Source organism: Pseudophryne corroboree, chromosome 2 (genome assembly GCF_028390025.1).
Source record: "Pseudophryne corroboree isolate aPseCor3 chromosome 2, aPseCor3.hap2, whole genome shotgun sequence".
NCBI lineage: Eukaryota > Metazoa > Chordata > Amphibia > Anura > Myobatrachidae > Pseudophryne > Pseudophryne corroboree.
In genome coordinates, this window is record NC_086445.1 from 580,945,294 (window position 1) to 580,959,083 (window position 13,790).

Consider the following 13,790-nt stretch of genomic DNA (forward strand, 5'->3'; position numbering starts at 1 on the left):
CCACACCGAAGAGCTGATTTTTTTTGTATTTTGACCAGGCATGTCAATGGCCATATTCGTCCCACGGACAACAGGTGTCTCCCCGGGTGCCTGACTTAAACAAACCACCTCACCATCAGAATCCTCCTTGTCAATTTCCTCCCCAGCGCCAGCAACACCCATATCCTCATCCTGGTGTACTTCAACACTGACATCTTCAATTTGACTATCAGGAACTGGACTGCGGGTGCCCCTTCCAGCACTTGCAGGGGGCGTGCAAATGGTGGAAGGCGCAAGCTCTTCCCGTCCAGTGTTGGGAAGGTCAGGCATCGCAACCGACACAATTAGACTCTCCTTGGGGATTTGTGATTTCGAAGAACGCACAGTTCTTTGCTGTGCTTTTGCCAGCTTAAGTCTTTTCTTTTTTCTAGCGAGAGGATGAGTGCTTCCATCCTCATGTGAAGCTGAACCACTAGCCATGAACATAGGCCAGGGCCTCAGCCGTTCCTTGCCACTCCGTGTCGTAAATGGCATATTGGCAAGTTTACGCTTCTCCTCAGACGCTTTTAATTTTGATTTTTGGGTAATTTTACTGAACTTTTGTGTTTTGGATTTTACATGCTCTGTACTATGACATTGGGCATCGGCCTTGGCAGACGACGTTGATGGCATTTCATCGTCTCGGCCATGACTAGTGGCAGCAGCTTCAGCACGAGGTGGAAGTGGATCTTGATCTTTCCCTATTTTTTTAACCTCCACATTTTTGTTCTCCATATTTTAATGCGCACAACTAAAAGGCACCACAGGTATACAATGTAGATGGATGGATAGTATACTTTATGGATGACGAGTGACGACACAGAGGTAGGTACAGCAGTGGCCTACCGTACTGCTATATACAGTATAATGGACCTGGTGGACGCTGTCAGCAGACTGCTAAACTACTAGTATAAAAAAAAAGCCACCACAGGTATACAATGTAGATGGATGGATAGTATACTTTATGGATGATGAGTGACGACACAGAGGTAGGTACAGCAGTGGCCTACCGTACTGCTATATACAGTATAATGGACCTGGTGGACACTGTCAGCAGACTGCTAAACTACTAGTATTAAAAAAAAAGCCACCACGGGTATACAATGTAGATGGATGGATAGTATACTTTATGGATGACGAGTGACGACACAGAGGTAGGTACAGCAGTGGCCTACCGTACTGCTATATACAGTATAATGGACCTGGTGGACGCTGTCAGCAGACTGCTAAACTACTAGTATAAAAAAAAAGCCACCACAGGTATACAATGTAGATGGATGGATAGTATACTTTATGGATGACGAGTGACGACACAGAGGTAGGTACAGCAGTGGCCTACCGTACTGCTATATACAGTATAATGGACCTGGTGGACACTGTCAGCAGACTGCTAAACTACTAGTATAAAAAAAAAAGCCACCACAGGTATACAATGTAGATGGATGGATAGTATACTTTATGGATGACGAGTGACGACACAGAGGTAGGTACAGCAGTGGCCTACCGTACTGCTATATACAGTATAATGGACCTGGTGGACGCTGTCAGCAGACTGCTAAACTACTAGTATAAAAAAAAGCCACCACAGGTATACAATGTAGATGGCTGGATAGTATACTTTATGGATGACGAGTGACGACACAGAGGTAGGTACAGCAGTGGCCTACCGTACTGCTATATACAGTATAATGGACCTGGTGAACGCTGTCAGCAGACTGCTAAACTACTAGTATAAAAAAAAGCCACCACAGGTATACAATGTAGATGGATGGATAGTATACTTTATGGATGACGAGTGACGACACAGAGGTAGGTACAGCAGTGGCCTACCGTACTGCTATATACAGTATAATGGACCTGGTGGACGCTGTCAGCAGACTGCTAAACTACTAGTATAAAAAAAAGCCACCACAGGTATACAATGTAGATGGATGGATAGTATACTTTATGGATGACGAGTGACGACACAGAGGTAGGTACAGCAGTGGCCTACCGTACTGCTATATACAGCATAATGGACCTGGTGGACGCTGTCAGCAGACTGCTAAACTACTAGTATAAAAAAAAGCCACTACAGGTATACAATGTAGATGGATGGATAGTATACTTTATGGATGACGAGTGACAACACAGAGGTAGGTACAGCAGTGGCCTACCGTACTGCTATATACAGTATAATGGACCTGGTGGACACTGTCAGCAGACTGCTAAACTACTAGTATAAAAAAAAAAGCCACAGGAGTGTTTTTCAGGCAGACAAACGTATACTGGTGGTCACTGTCAGCAAAACTCTGCACTGTACTCCTGCTATAGCTGCTCCCCAGTCCCCACAATTAAGCAGTGTGAGCACTCAGCACAGATATATCATGCAGCACACTGAGCACAGATATGGTATGGAGCGTTTTTTTCAGGCAGAGAACGGATAAAAAGCTGGTGGTCACTATCAGCAAAACTCTGCACTGTACTCCTCCTAACAGCTGCTCCCCAATCCTCCCCACAATAGTAAAATAAACAAGCAAAGCAATCAGATCAACTGTCTCATATATAAACGGAGAGGACGCCAGCCACGTCCTCTCCCTATCAATCTCAATGCACGTGTGAAAATGGCGGCGACGCGCGGCTGCGTATATAGAATCCGAATCTCGCGAGAATCCGACAGCGGGATGATGACGTTCGGGCGCGCTCGGGTTAACCGAGCCATACGGGAGAATCCGAGTATGGCTCGGACCCGTGTAAAAAGGGTGAAGTTCGGGGGGGTTCGGTTTCCCGGAAACCGAACCCGCTCATCACTATTATATAATACAGAGGGTCTATTTCCAAATGCCTGATTTTGCAATAGACCACGAGTTCACTACTCCAGTTCTCAAGTACCAACAACAGGTCATGTTTTGTGGATTTCTGTAATCCTGTGCTGGGGAGTAATTGTCAGTAATGATCCCACCTGCTTCTACAGATGAAAAACTGCCAAATATGACCTGCTGGAAAAACTTGATGGTTGAGCCTGAGAACCACTGCCATAGTGCAATTAAAGAGAAAAAAAGGAGAGTAACCATATCAAAATAAAATAAAATGTGCATAAACTGAACCAGGCCTGTACAAGTCATGTCCTTTGGCTATTAGGCATATCTTCAATAAGACAGACCTTTAATGCAAGTCCTTTCTCAACATAACAATGTACAGTGGGAGGATCTGGGCCCATTAAGTCTGACCATTACAAATCTGCTAAACTGCTATTATGGTCTGGATGCTCCAAAATAAGAATTTACTTACCGATAATTCTATTTCTCGGAGTCCGTAGTGGATGCTGGGGTTCCTGAAAGGACCATGGGGAATAGCGGCTCCGCAGGAGACAGGGCACAAAAGTAAAGCTTTTACAGGTCAGGTGGTGTGTACTGGCTCCTCCCCCTATGACCCTCCTCCAGACTCCAGTTAGGTACTGTGCCCGGACGAGCGTACACAATAAGGGAGGATTTTGAATCCCGGGTAAGACTCATACCAGCCACACCAATCACACCGTACAACTTGTGATCTAAACCCAGTTAACAGTATGATAACAGAGGAGCCTCTGAAAGATGGCTTCCTAAACAATAACCCGAATTAGTTAACAATAACTATGTACAAGTATTGCAGATAATCCGCACTTGGGATGGGCGCCCAGCATCCACTACGGACTCCGAGAAATAGAATTATCGGTAAGTAAATTCTTATTTTCTCTATCGTCCTAAGTGGATGCTGGGGTTCCTGAAAGGACCATGGGGATTATACCAAAGCTCCCAAACGGGCGGGAGAGTGCGGATGACTCTGCAGCACCGAATGAGAGAACTCCAGGTCCTCCTTTGCCAGGGTATCAAATTTGTAAAAATTTACAAACGTGTTCTCCCCTGACCACGTAGCTGCTCGGCAGAGTAGTAATGCCGAGACCCCTCGGGCAGCCGCCCAAGATGAGCCCACCTTCCTTGCGGAATGGGCCTTAACAGATTTAGGCTGTGGCAGGCCTGCCACAGAATGTACAAGTTGAATTTTGTTACAAATCCAACGAGCAATCGACTGCTTAGAAGCAGGTGCACCCAACTTGTTGGGTGCATACAGTATAAACAGCGAGTCAGATTTTCTGACTCCAGCCGTCCTTTAAATGTATATTTTTAAGGCTCTGACAACGTCCAACAACTTGGAGTCCTTCAAGTCGTCTGTAGCCGCAGGCACTACAATAGGCTGGTTCAGGTGAAACGCTGATACCACCTTAGGGAGAAAATGCGGACGCGTCCGCAGCTCTGCCCTATGTCGAATGGAAAATTAAATAAGGGCTTTTATAAAACAAAGCCGCCAGTTCAGATACTCTCCCGGCCGAAGCCAGGGCCAGTAACATAGTCACTTTCCATGTGAGATATTTCAAATCCACCTTCTTTAGTGGTTCAAACCAATTTGATTTGAGGAAATCTAAAACTACATTTAGATCCCACGGTGCCACCTTAGGCACCACAGGAGGCTGTATATGCAGTACTCCTTTGATAAAAATCTGGACCTCAGGGACTGAGGCCAATTCTTTTTGGAAGAATATTGATAGGGCCGAAATTTGAACCTTAATAGATCCCAATTTGAGACCCATAGACAATCCTGATTGCAGGAAATGTAGGAAAACGACCCAGTTGAAATTCCTCCATCGGAGCACTCCGCTGCTCGCACCACGCAACATATTTTCGCCAAATACGGCGATAATGCTTCGCGGTGACTTCCTTCCTTGCCTTTATCAAGGTAGGAATGACTTCTTCTGGAATGCCTTTTCCTTTTAGGATCTGGCATTCAAAACGCCATGCCGTCAAACGCAGCCGCGGTAAGTCTTGAAAAAGACAAGTACCCTGCTGAAGCAGGTCCCTTCTCAGAAGTAGAGGCCACGGAGCGTCCGTGACCATCTCTTGAAGTTCCGGGTACCAAGTCCTTCTTGGCCAATCCGGAGCCACTAGTCTTACTCCACTTTGCCGTATAATCCTCAATACCTTTGGTATGAGAGGCAGAGGAGGAAACACATATACCGACTGGTACACCCAAGATGTTACCAGCGCGTCCACAGCTATTGCCTGCGGATCTCTTGACCTGGCGCAATACCTGTCCAGTGTTTTGTTGAGGCGAGACGCCATCATGTCCACCATTGGTTTTACCCAACGGTTTAATAGCATGTGGAAAACTTCTGGATGAAGTCTCCACTCTCCCGGGTGAAGGTCGTGTCTGCTGAGGAAGTCTGCTTCCCAGTTGTCCACGCCCGGGATGAATACTGCTGACAGTGCTATCACGTGATTCTCCGCCCAGCGAAGGATCCTGGCAGCTTCTGCCATTGCCCTCCTGCTTCTTGTGCCGCCCTGTCTGTTTACATGGGCGACTGCCGTGATGTTGTCCGACTGGATCAACACCGGTCTTCCTTGAAGCAGAGGTTCCGCCTGGCTTAGAGCATTGTAGATTGCTCTTAGTTCCAGAATGCTTATGTGAAGAGACTTTTTCAGGCTCGACCACACTCCCTGGAAATTTCTTCCCTGTGTGACTGCTCCCCAGCCTCTCTGGCTGGCACCCGTGGTCACCAGGATCCAATCCTGCATGCCGAATCTGCGGCCCTCCAATAGATGAGCCTCCTGCAACCACCACAGAAGGGATACCCTTGTCCTCGGCGACAGGGTTATCCGCAGGTGCATCTGAAGATGCGACCCTGACTATTTGTCCAACAGATCCCTTTGCATGGAATCTGCCGAAAGGGATTGCTTCGTAAGAAGCTACCATTTTTTCCCAGGACTCTTGTGCATTGATGTACAGACACCTTTCCTGGTTTTAGGAGGTTCCTGACCAGGTCAGATAACTCCTTGGCTTTTTCTTCGGGAAGAAAAACCTTTTCTGAACTGTGTCCAGAATCATCCCCAGGAACAGCAGACGAGTTGTCGGCATTAATTGGGATTTTGGAATATTCAGAATCCATCCGTGCTGCTTTAGCACCTCTTGAGATAGTGCTAAACCCATCTCTAGCTGTTCTCTGGACCTTGCCCTTATTAGGAGATCGTCCAAGTATGGGATAATTAATACGCCTTTTCTTCGAAGAAGAAATATTATCTCGGCCATTACCTTTGTAAAGACCCGAGGTGCCGTGGACAAACCAAACGGCAGCGTCTGAAACTGATAGTGACAGTTTTGTACAACGAACCTGAGGTACCCCTGTGTGAGGGGTAATTGGAACGTGGAGATACGCATCCTTGATGTCCAAGGATACCATAAAGTCCCCTTCTTCCAGGTTCGCTATCACTGCTCTGAGTGACTCCATCTTGAACTTGAACTTCTTTATGTACAGGTTCAAGGACTTCAGATTTAGAATAGGCCTTACCGAGCCATCCGGCTTCGGTACCACAAAAAGAGTGGAATAATACCCCTTCCCTTGTTGTAGAAGAGGTACCTTGACTATCACCTGCTGAGAATACAGCTTGTGAATGGCTTCCAAAACCGTCTCCCTTTCTGAGGGGGACGTTGGTAAAGCAGACTTCAGGAAACGGCGAGGTGGCTCTGTCTCTAATTTCAACCTGTACCCCTGAGATATTATCTGCAGGATCCAGGGATTTACCTGCGAGTGAGCCCACTGCGCGCTGTAATTCTTGAGACGACCGCCTACCGCCTCCGAGTCCGCTTGCGAAGCCCCAGCGTCATGCTGAGGCTTTTGTAGAAACCGGGGAGGGCTTCTGTTCTTGGGAAGGAGCTGCCTGTTGCTGTCTCTTCCCTCGTCCTCTGCCTCGTGGCAGATATGAATAGCCCTTTGCTCTCTTATTTTTAAAGGAACGAAAAGGCTGCGATTGAAAGGTCGGTGCCTTTTTCTGTTGGGGAGTGACTTGAGGTAGAAAGGTGGATTTCCCGGCCGTAGCCGTGGCCACCAAATCCGATAGACCGACCCCAAATAACTCCTCTACGCATCGCCTGTCCACTGTCGTGTCCATAAAGCTCTTCTGGCCGAAATGGACATAGCACTTACCCGTGATGCCAGTGTGCAGATATCTCTCTGTGCATCACGCATATAAAGAAATGCATCCTTTATTTGTTCTAACGACAGTAAAATATTGTCCCTGTCCAGGGTATCAATATTTTCGATCAGGGACTCTGACCAAACTACCCCAGCACTGCACATCCAGGCAGTCGCAATAGCTGGTCGTAGTATAACACCTGCATGTGTGTATATACCTTTTTGGATATTTTCCATCCTCCTATCTGATGGATCTTTAAGTGCGGCCGTCTCAGGAGAGGGTAACGCCACTTGTTTTGATGAGCGTGTTAGCGCTTTGTCCACCCTAGGAGGTGTTTCCCAGCGCTCCCTAACCTCTGGCGGGAAAGGGTATAAAGCCAATAACTTCTTTGAAATTAGCAGTTTTTTATCGGGGCACCCCACGCTTCATCACACACGTCATTTAATTCTTCTGATTCGGTAAAAACTACTGGTAGTTTTTTCACACCCCACATAATACCCTGTTTAGTGGTACCTGTAGTATCAGCTAAATGTAACATCTCCTTTATTGCCAAAATCATATAACGTGTGGCCCTTTTGGAAAATACGGTTGATTCATCACCTTCACTACCGGAATCAGTGCCTGTGTCTGGGTCTGTGTCGACCGACTGAGGCAAGGGGCGTTTTACAGCCCCTGACGGTGTTTGAGGCGCCTGGACAGGCACTAAGTGAGTGTCCGGCCGCCTCATGTCGGCAAACGACTGCTTAAGCGAGTTGACGCTATCCCGTAATTCCACAAATAAAGGCATCCATTCTGGTGTCGACCCCCTAGAAGGTGACATCCTCATATTTGGCAATTGCTCCGCCTCCACACCAATAACGTCCTCATACATGTCGACACACACGTACCGACACACAGCAGACACACAGGGAATGCTCTATACGAAGACAGGACCCACTAGCCCTTTGGGGAGACAGAGGGAGAGTCTGCCAGCACACACCAAAAAGCGCTATATATGACAGGGATAGCCTTATGATTAAGTGCTCCCTTATAGCTGCTTTTATATTAATATATTGCCATTTATTTTGCCCCCCCTCTCTGTTATACCCTGTTTCTGTAGTGCAGTGCAGGGGAGAGACCTGGGAGCCTTCCTGACCAGCGGAGCTGTGACAGAAAATGGCGCCGTGTGCTGAGGAGATAGGCCCCGCCCCTTTTCCGGCGGGCTCGTCTCCCGCTATTTAGTACATTTAGGCAGGGGTAAATATCTCCATATAGCCTCTGGGGCTATATGTGAGGTATTTTTAGCCTTTTTAAAGGTTTACATTTGCCTCCCAGGGCGCCCCCCCCCAGCGCCCTGCACCCTCAGTGACTGCCGTGTGAAGTGTGCTGAGAGGAAAATGGCGCACAGCTGCAGTGCTGTGCGCTACCTTAAGAAGACTGCAGGAGTCTTCAGCCGCCGATTCTGGACCTCTTCTTGCTTCAGCATCTGTGAGGGGGCCGGCGGCGTGGCTCCGGTGACCATCCAGGCTGTACCTGTGATCGTCCCTCTGGAGCTTCATGTCCAGTAGCCAAGAAGCCAATCCATCCTGCACGCAGGTGAGTTCACTTCTTCTCACCTCTGTCCCTCGTTGCAGTGATCCTGTTGCCAGCAGGAATCACTGTAAAATAAAAAACCTAAGCTAAACTCTCTAAGCAGCTCTTTATGAGAGCCACCTAGAATTGCACCCTTCTCGGCCGGGCACAAAAATCTAACTGGAGTCTGGAGGAGGGTCATAGGGGGAGGAGCCAGTACACACCACCTGACCTGTAAAAGCTTTACTTTTGTGCCCTGTCTCCTGCGGAGCCGCTATTCCCCATGGTCCTTTCAGGAACCCCAGCATCCACTTAGGACGATAGAGAAATGGGGAAAATATGTACCAAATAGACCTTTCCTCTGTTCTGCATGTATTCAGCATAGATGTGGTAAGCAGCTACTGCTCTGATCATTTACAAAGCATTCAATTTATATATATATATATATATATATATATATATACTACCCGGTAAGGCGGCACTCAGAAGTCAATCACGTCTAAAGGCAGAAGATTTGTAATATTCTGCCTTTAGACGTGATTGACTTCTGAGTGCCGCCTTACCGGGTAGTATGTTGTGGGCCCATGCGGGCTTCTAGGAGGGCACCAGAGCAGATGCAGATTTAATTGGAGTGCTGCCCCAATTGTGGATGTATATATATATATATATATATACAAACAGAAAATTCAGCACTCACCAAAGCAAGCTCACTTATCTTCACAACATCAATAAATAAATGATGGGGGGGTTACTAAACCCCCATCATTTATTTATTGATGTTGTGAAGATAAGTGAGCTTGCTTTGGTGAGTGCTGAACTTTCTGTTTGTATATATTTAAGTAGGTGGCCATGGGGAACATGCACCCCACCCTATGAGTGGTGAGTGCAGACATTGCACCCCGCTTCTGGGGTGGCGAGTGCTGTGGTTTTATATTTGTTTGTATATATATATATATATATATATATATAGATAGATAGATATAGATATATAGATATATATAGATATATAGATATATATATACACACAACTGTTTACCATGCATGGAGAATCTGGGCACACATGGCCTTAACCACTTAACTGACATGGTCTAGTTATATATGGACTTTCTCCGACATTGCCACATGAGGTTTAATGTGGAAAAATGTAAAGTTATGCACTTTGGGACTAAGAATAAACATGCAAATTACCAATTAAATGGGGAAAATATGGGGAAAACTGTATTAGTAAAGGATTTGGGGGTGTTAATTGATAAAAATTTAGCAGCATTACACAATGTCAAAGTGCAGCAACAAAGGCAAATAAGGTATTAGCATTCAGTAAAAGGGGAATTGAGACAAGGGATGAGAGTGCAATCCTGCCACAGTATAAATCATTGGTGCGACCGCACCTTAAGTATTGTGTACAGTTCTGGGCACAACACTATAAAATAGACATGTTAGAACTTGAAAAGGTTCAGAGGCGAGCTACCAGATTAATTAAGGGGTTGGAGACACTGGACTATGAGGAGATGCTTTCTAGGTTAGATATGTTTACATTAGAAATGAGACGACCCAGATTAATATTTACAAATATATAAAGGGGCAATATATGCGGAGTTATCAGGTGATTTGTTTATTATGAGACCTCTACACAAAATGCGTGGACACCCACTAAGGCTTGAGGAGAGGACATTTCATACTCAGCACAGGAAGGGATTCTTCACTGTAAGGGCAATACAAATATGGAATTGTAATGGCGGACTCAGTCAATGCATTTAAAAATGGGTTAGATAAATTTCTAGCAGAAAAAAATAACCAAGGAAATTGCCTTTAACCAGAATAGAATAGGGAGTATAATATATTTCAGGTTGGACTCGATGGACTACCGGCCTTTTTTCAACCTCACCAACCATGTTACTATGTTTATATAGCCATGTCACATACCCTTTAAATCAGCATAAGATGCTTGTGTGTCCTAACATAGTTTCTGAGGTTGAAAAAAAGACAATTTGTGCATCGAGTTCAACCTATTTGTTGTCTCCTAAACTGTATTATTTTTAGCACTAATTTTATATGTTTAGAATGACAGCCGTTTAAAAATAAATATATATATGTATATATATATATATATATATATATACACACACACAACAAAAGACAGAGTGCACTATATTATATGTTGATTGACAGTTAATCAATTCAGAAACCGTAATTGAAGTTCATCTTGGGTTTTTTTCACTCTGTGACTTCCCGTATGGGGCCTACAGAGAAACCCACTCACCAGAAGAAATATTCACCCAACAGAGAATACAACCAGTTAATATCACAGATTTTTCGGTTGAAAAGATTTTTAATACAAAGTCTTTTTTAACACAATGGTATTAAAATACAAAGTCTTTTTTAATATAATGGTATTAAAATACATAAAAATGTGATCAATTATATGCACATCAGATTGCTTAGGTGTTATACTGGAATGGCTTAATAGGCTATACCTTAACGGTGTGAGCTCTTAGGAGGATATTCAAAGCAAGCCGGTAGTGTACAATAACCGATTAATCCTACGCGTTTCATCCTTAAAGGACTTCTTCAGGGGTAAGTGGAATATCTAAAAAATTAACGTGCTGGTGAGCGTCTTAGTGATTGTCAATTCTTCAATTGAGCTTGTAAGAAGCCATTGAGTGGCTCAAAAGACTGAATCTAAAATATGAACTGCTCGAGGTCCTTATGGTCTATATTATTCTTTGGGACCATACATATCAAAAGATATATACCGCTTCTGGGGTCATTAGATATTAACTGACCAGGTCTAAATCCGACCAAAGGAGAGAGTCTAGAGAGACCCACTTCCCAGTAGAATGGACATAAACACGTAACGGCGCCACAGTCCGAAACTGAATCCAATAAAGATCTGAAAAATTCCTCTTCTCCCTGCTTGGTAAATTTGATATATATACAGAGTCAGTGGTATATAAAGAAGTCAGTAGCAAGTACAGAAGTCCAATGGTTTAACTCCTCCTGTGTAGCTCAACAATGGACCGTCTGATTCAAAGCCAGGCCAAAAAACTAAACCAAAAAATATTGGTCATTTTCTAGTCTAAATACCGCAACACCTCGGATCCGAGAAGGTGAAAATGGGAAATAGACACATGCCATTACATTGCCCAAGTTTCAGGAAATAGACACGCATCTGTAATGTCGGATGTGGTGCGTTAATTTTCTGGGCAGCATTATCGGCTCCCATTACATTCTGGCCATAGCCTATGGTCTAACCCAGCATCTAAACTATTCTTTTGCCAATTGTCAAGTAAATTGATTCAACGGTTTGGCTGTGATTGAGCAACAAACATATGTTTAATTTTTATGCATCATTAAAGATAGTGCTATAGAATTAGTTTATTGGTGCATACAAGTGACGAGATCAAAAACAGCATGCATTTCAAGAGAGTGATATTAAACAAGATTAGAAATACTCAGCATATATATGTTTTATCAAACGGTTGTAATTCTTGACTGCGCTGTTCTAATATATTACTCTGCTGCTTAAACCAAGATATAAGAGGGTCTCCCCTCTGAAGTGGGATAAAATACTGGGTGTTGGAAGCGCTGAGTAAAAATATGTGATGGCTAGTATTTAATTAAAAATATATCTATACGAACAGAAACAAGTTGTTTCTTTATTTTAATATAAAAGAATGTATATACTTTATTATTTTAGAATAATAATTGTTTAGGCAAACATTAGTTACTGGTTTATACGGCAATACATGAATATAACATGCTTTACATATAATAATGACTCCTATAAAAGAATTTGGGTAGATAGCCAGCAATATATACAATATATAGCTAGATGCAAGTCTAAAGTTCTTTGGCTGGTAGAATAAATAAATAAATATATATATATATATATATGTATATATAAAATCAGTGGCGTCCTGCTTTTGTTCCTTACCGGTAGGTGGTTAAAAAGGATAGTCTCGTTCTGGGTCTCCTGTGTAAATTTAAACAATCTTTGGTTGGTCTGGGGTTTGACATGAAAAAGAATATTCCTGTTCTGGACCTCCAGGGTGCCTGCCGCTTTGAAAATGCTCTGATCCAGTCGCTTTATGCTTGCCCATTTTTCGTGCTTCCAACACATAAACATCAAGAACTGAGTGTTCAGTTGCTGCCTAATATATCCCAACCCTTGACAGGTGCCATAACAATGAGATAATCAATATAATTCACTTCACCTGTCAGTAGTTTTAATTTTATGCCTTATCAGTGGATTTCCTTCATAGCTGCAATTCATCTGAGTGGCACCCTTCATCATACATGATGCTCAGAAAATCGATGGTCAATCATCAAAGCAGACCTAAGCACTGAAACATGTTTGCATCCCTCGCTGTCTTAGTAAAATTACAATGAACGCAGGGAAGATACCCTACTGATATTTATTAAGCTTTACTCCGCATGGTACTGCTATTACTGTCTCATCATGGTTCACATGTGTCCACTATGTGTTACAGACACACATTAAAACAAATACAAAACACATTCCCCATTGTTTTACTTCAATGTCAGTTTCATTCTGTTACAAGCATGTGTACAGAGATGTGATAACGCCATCACTCTGCCCCACATAAGATATCTACTAGTCATGGTGACATACCACCCTCTGATTTCTACATGACACATATGACAAACATGATACCTCACTTATTATCAAGGCAAAACCTATGTTTTGCTTTCAGATTTTCATACAGACTATAACAATATAAAAATATTACCTATACTAAACAGGGTGCCCTTCCCCCCGCATGTTAGTGGAAAGAGTTGTAGTTTTGTGAATATTTACAAAACTACAACTCATGCTGAATTAGGCCTATTGCTCCATGGTACAGTTCTGATGCTGCTAATTATCTTTTTTTTTTTTTAATAGCTAAATACATGCTTTCTTTCTTTTTCAGGTTTCCATAGGATCCACAGGGAGACAATGGGGTATAGGTGGTGGTAAGGACCAGGCACCAAACAGTTAAAGCTTTAAGCATCCCAGGATACTCTGGTCCTTTTCCCCTATACTCAGTCTTCAGCTCAGGCTTGCTCGGTTTGGTTTTGGTGCCAGAAGCCCAAGCTTTATTATATTATATTATTTTTCCTTACTGTAAAATTGATCAGAAGCACTAGGCAGTCCTCTGGACTCCTGCGCTGCTGCTCCATCACAGAAACTCTGGCCCCAGGCCAGGTACTTCTGGCAGGTTCAGCTAGCATGGCTCC

The 13,790-nt window shown here is 43.9% G+C and overlaps 1 long non-coding RNA gene across 1 annotated transcript in view; it reads right to left on the reverse strand.

The window, feature by feature from the left end:
• Positions 1-12,655, reverse strand: part of LOC135050992 (uncharacterized) — a 77,680-nt gene extending 65,025 nt beyond the window's left edge. The window contains exon 1 of the long non-coding RNA XR_010241975.1: positions 12,487-12,655. This is a non-coding gene — a long non-coding RNA (uncharacterized LOC135050992). The remainder of the gene's footprint in view (positions 1-12,486) is intronic.
• Between the last annotated feature and the right edge of the window lie 1,135 nt (positions 12,656-13,790).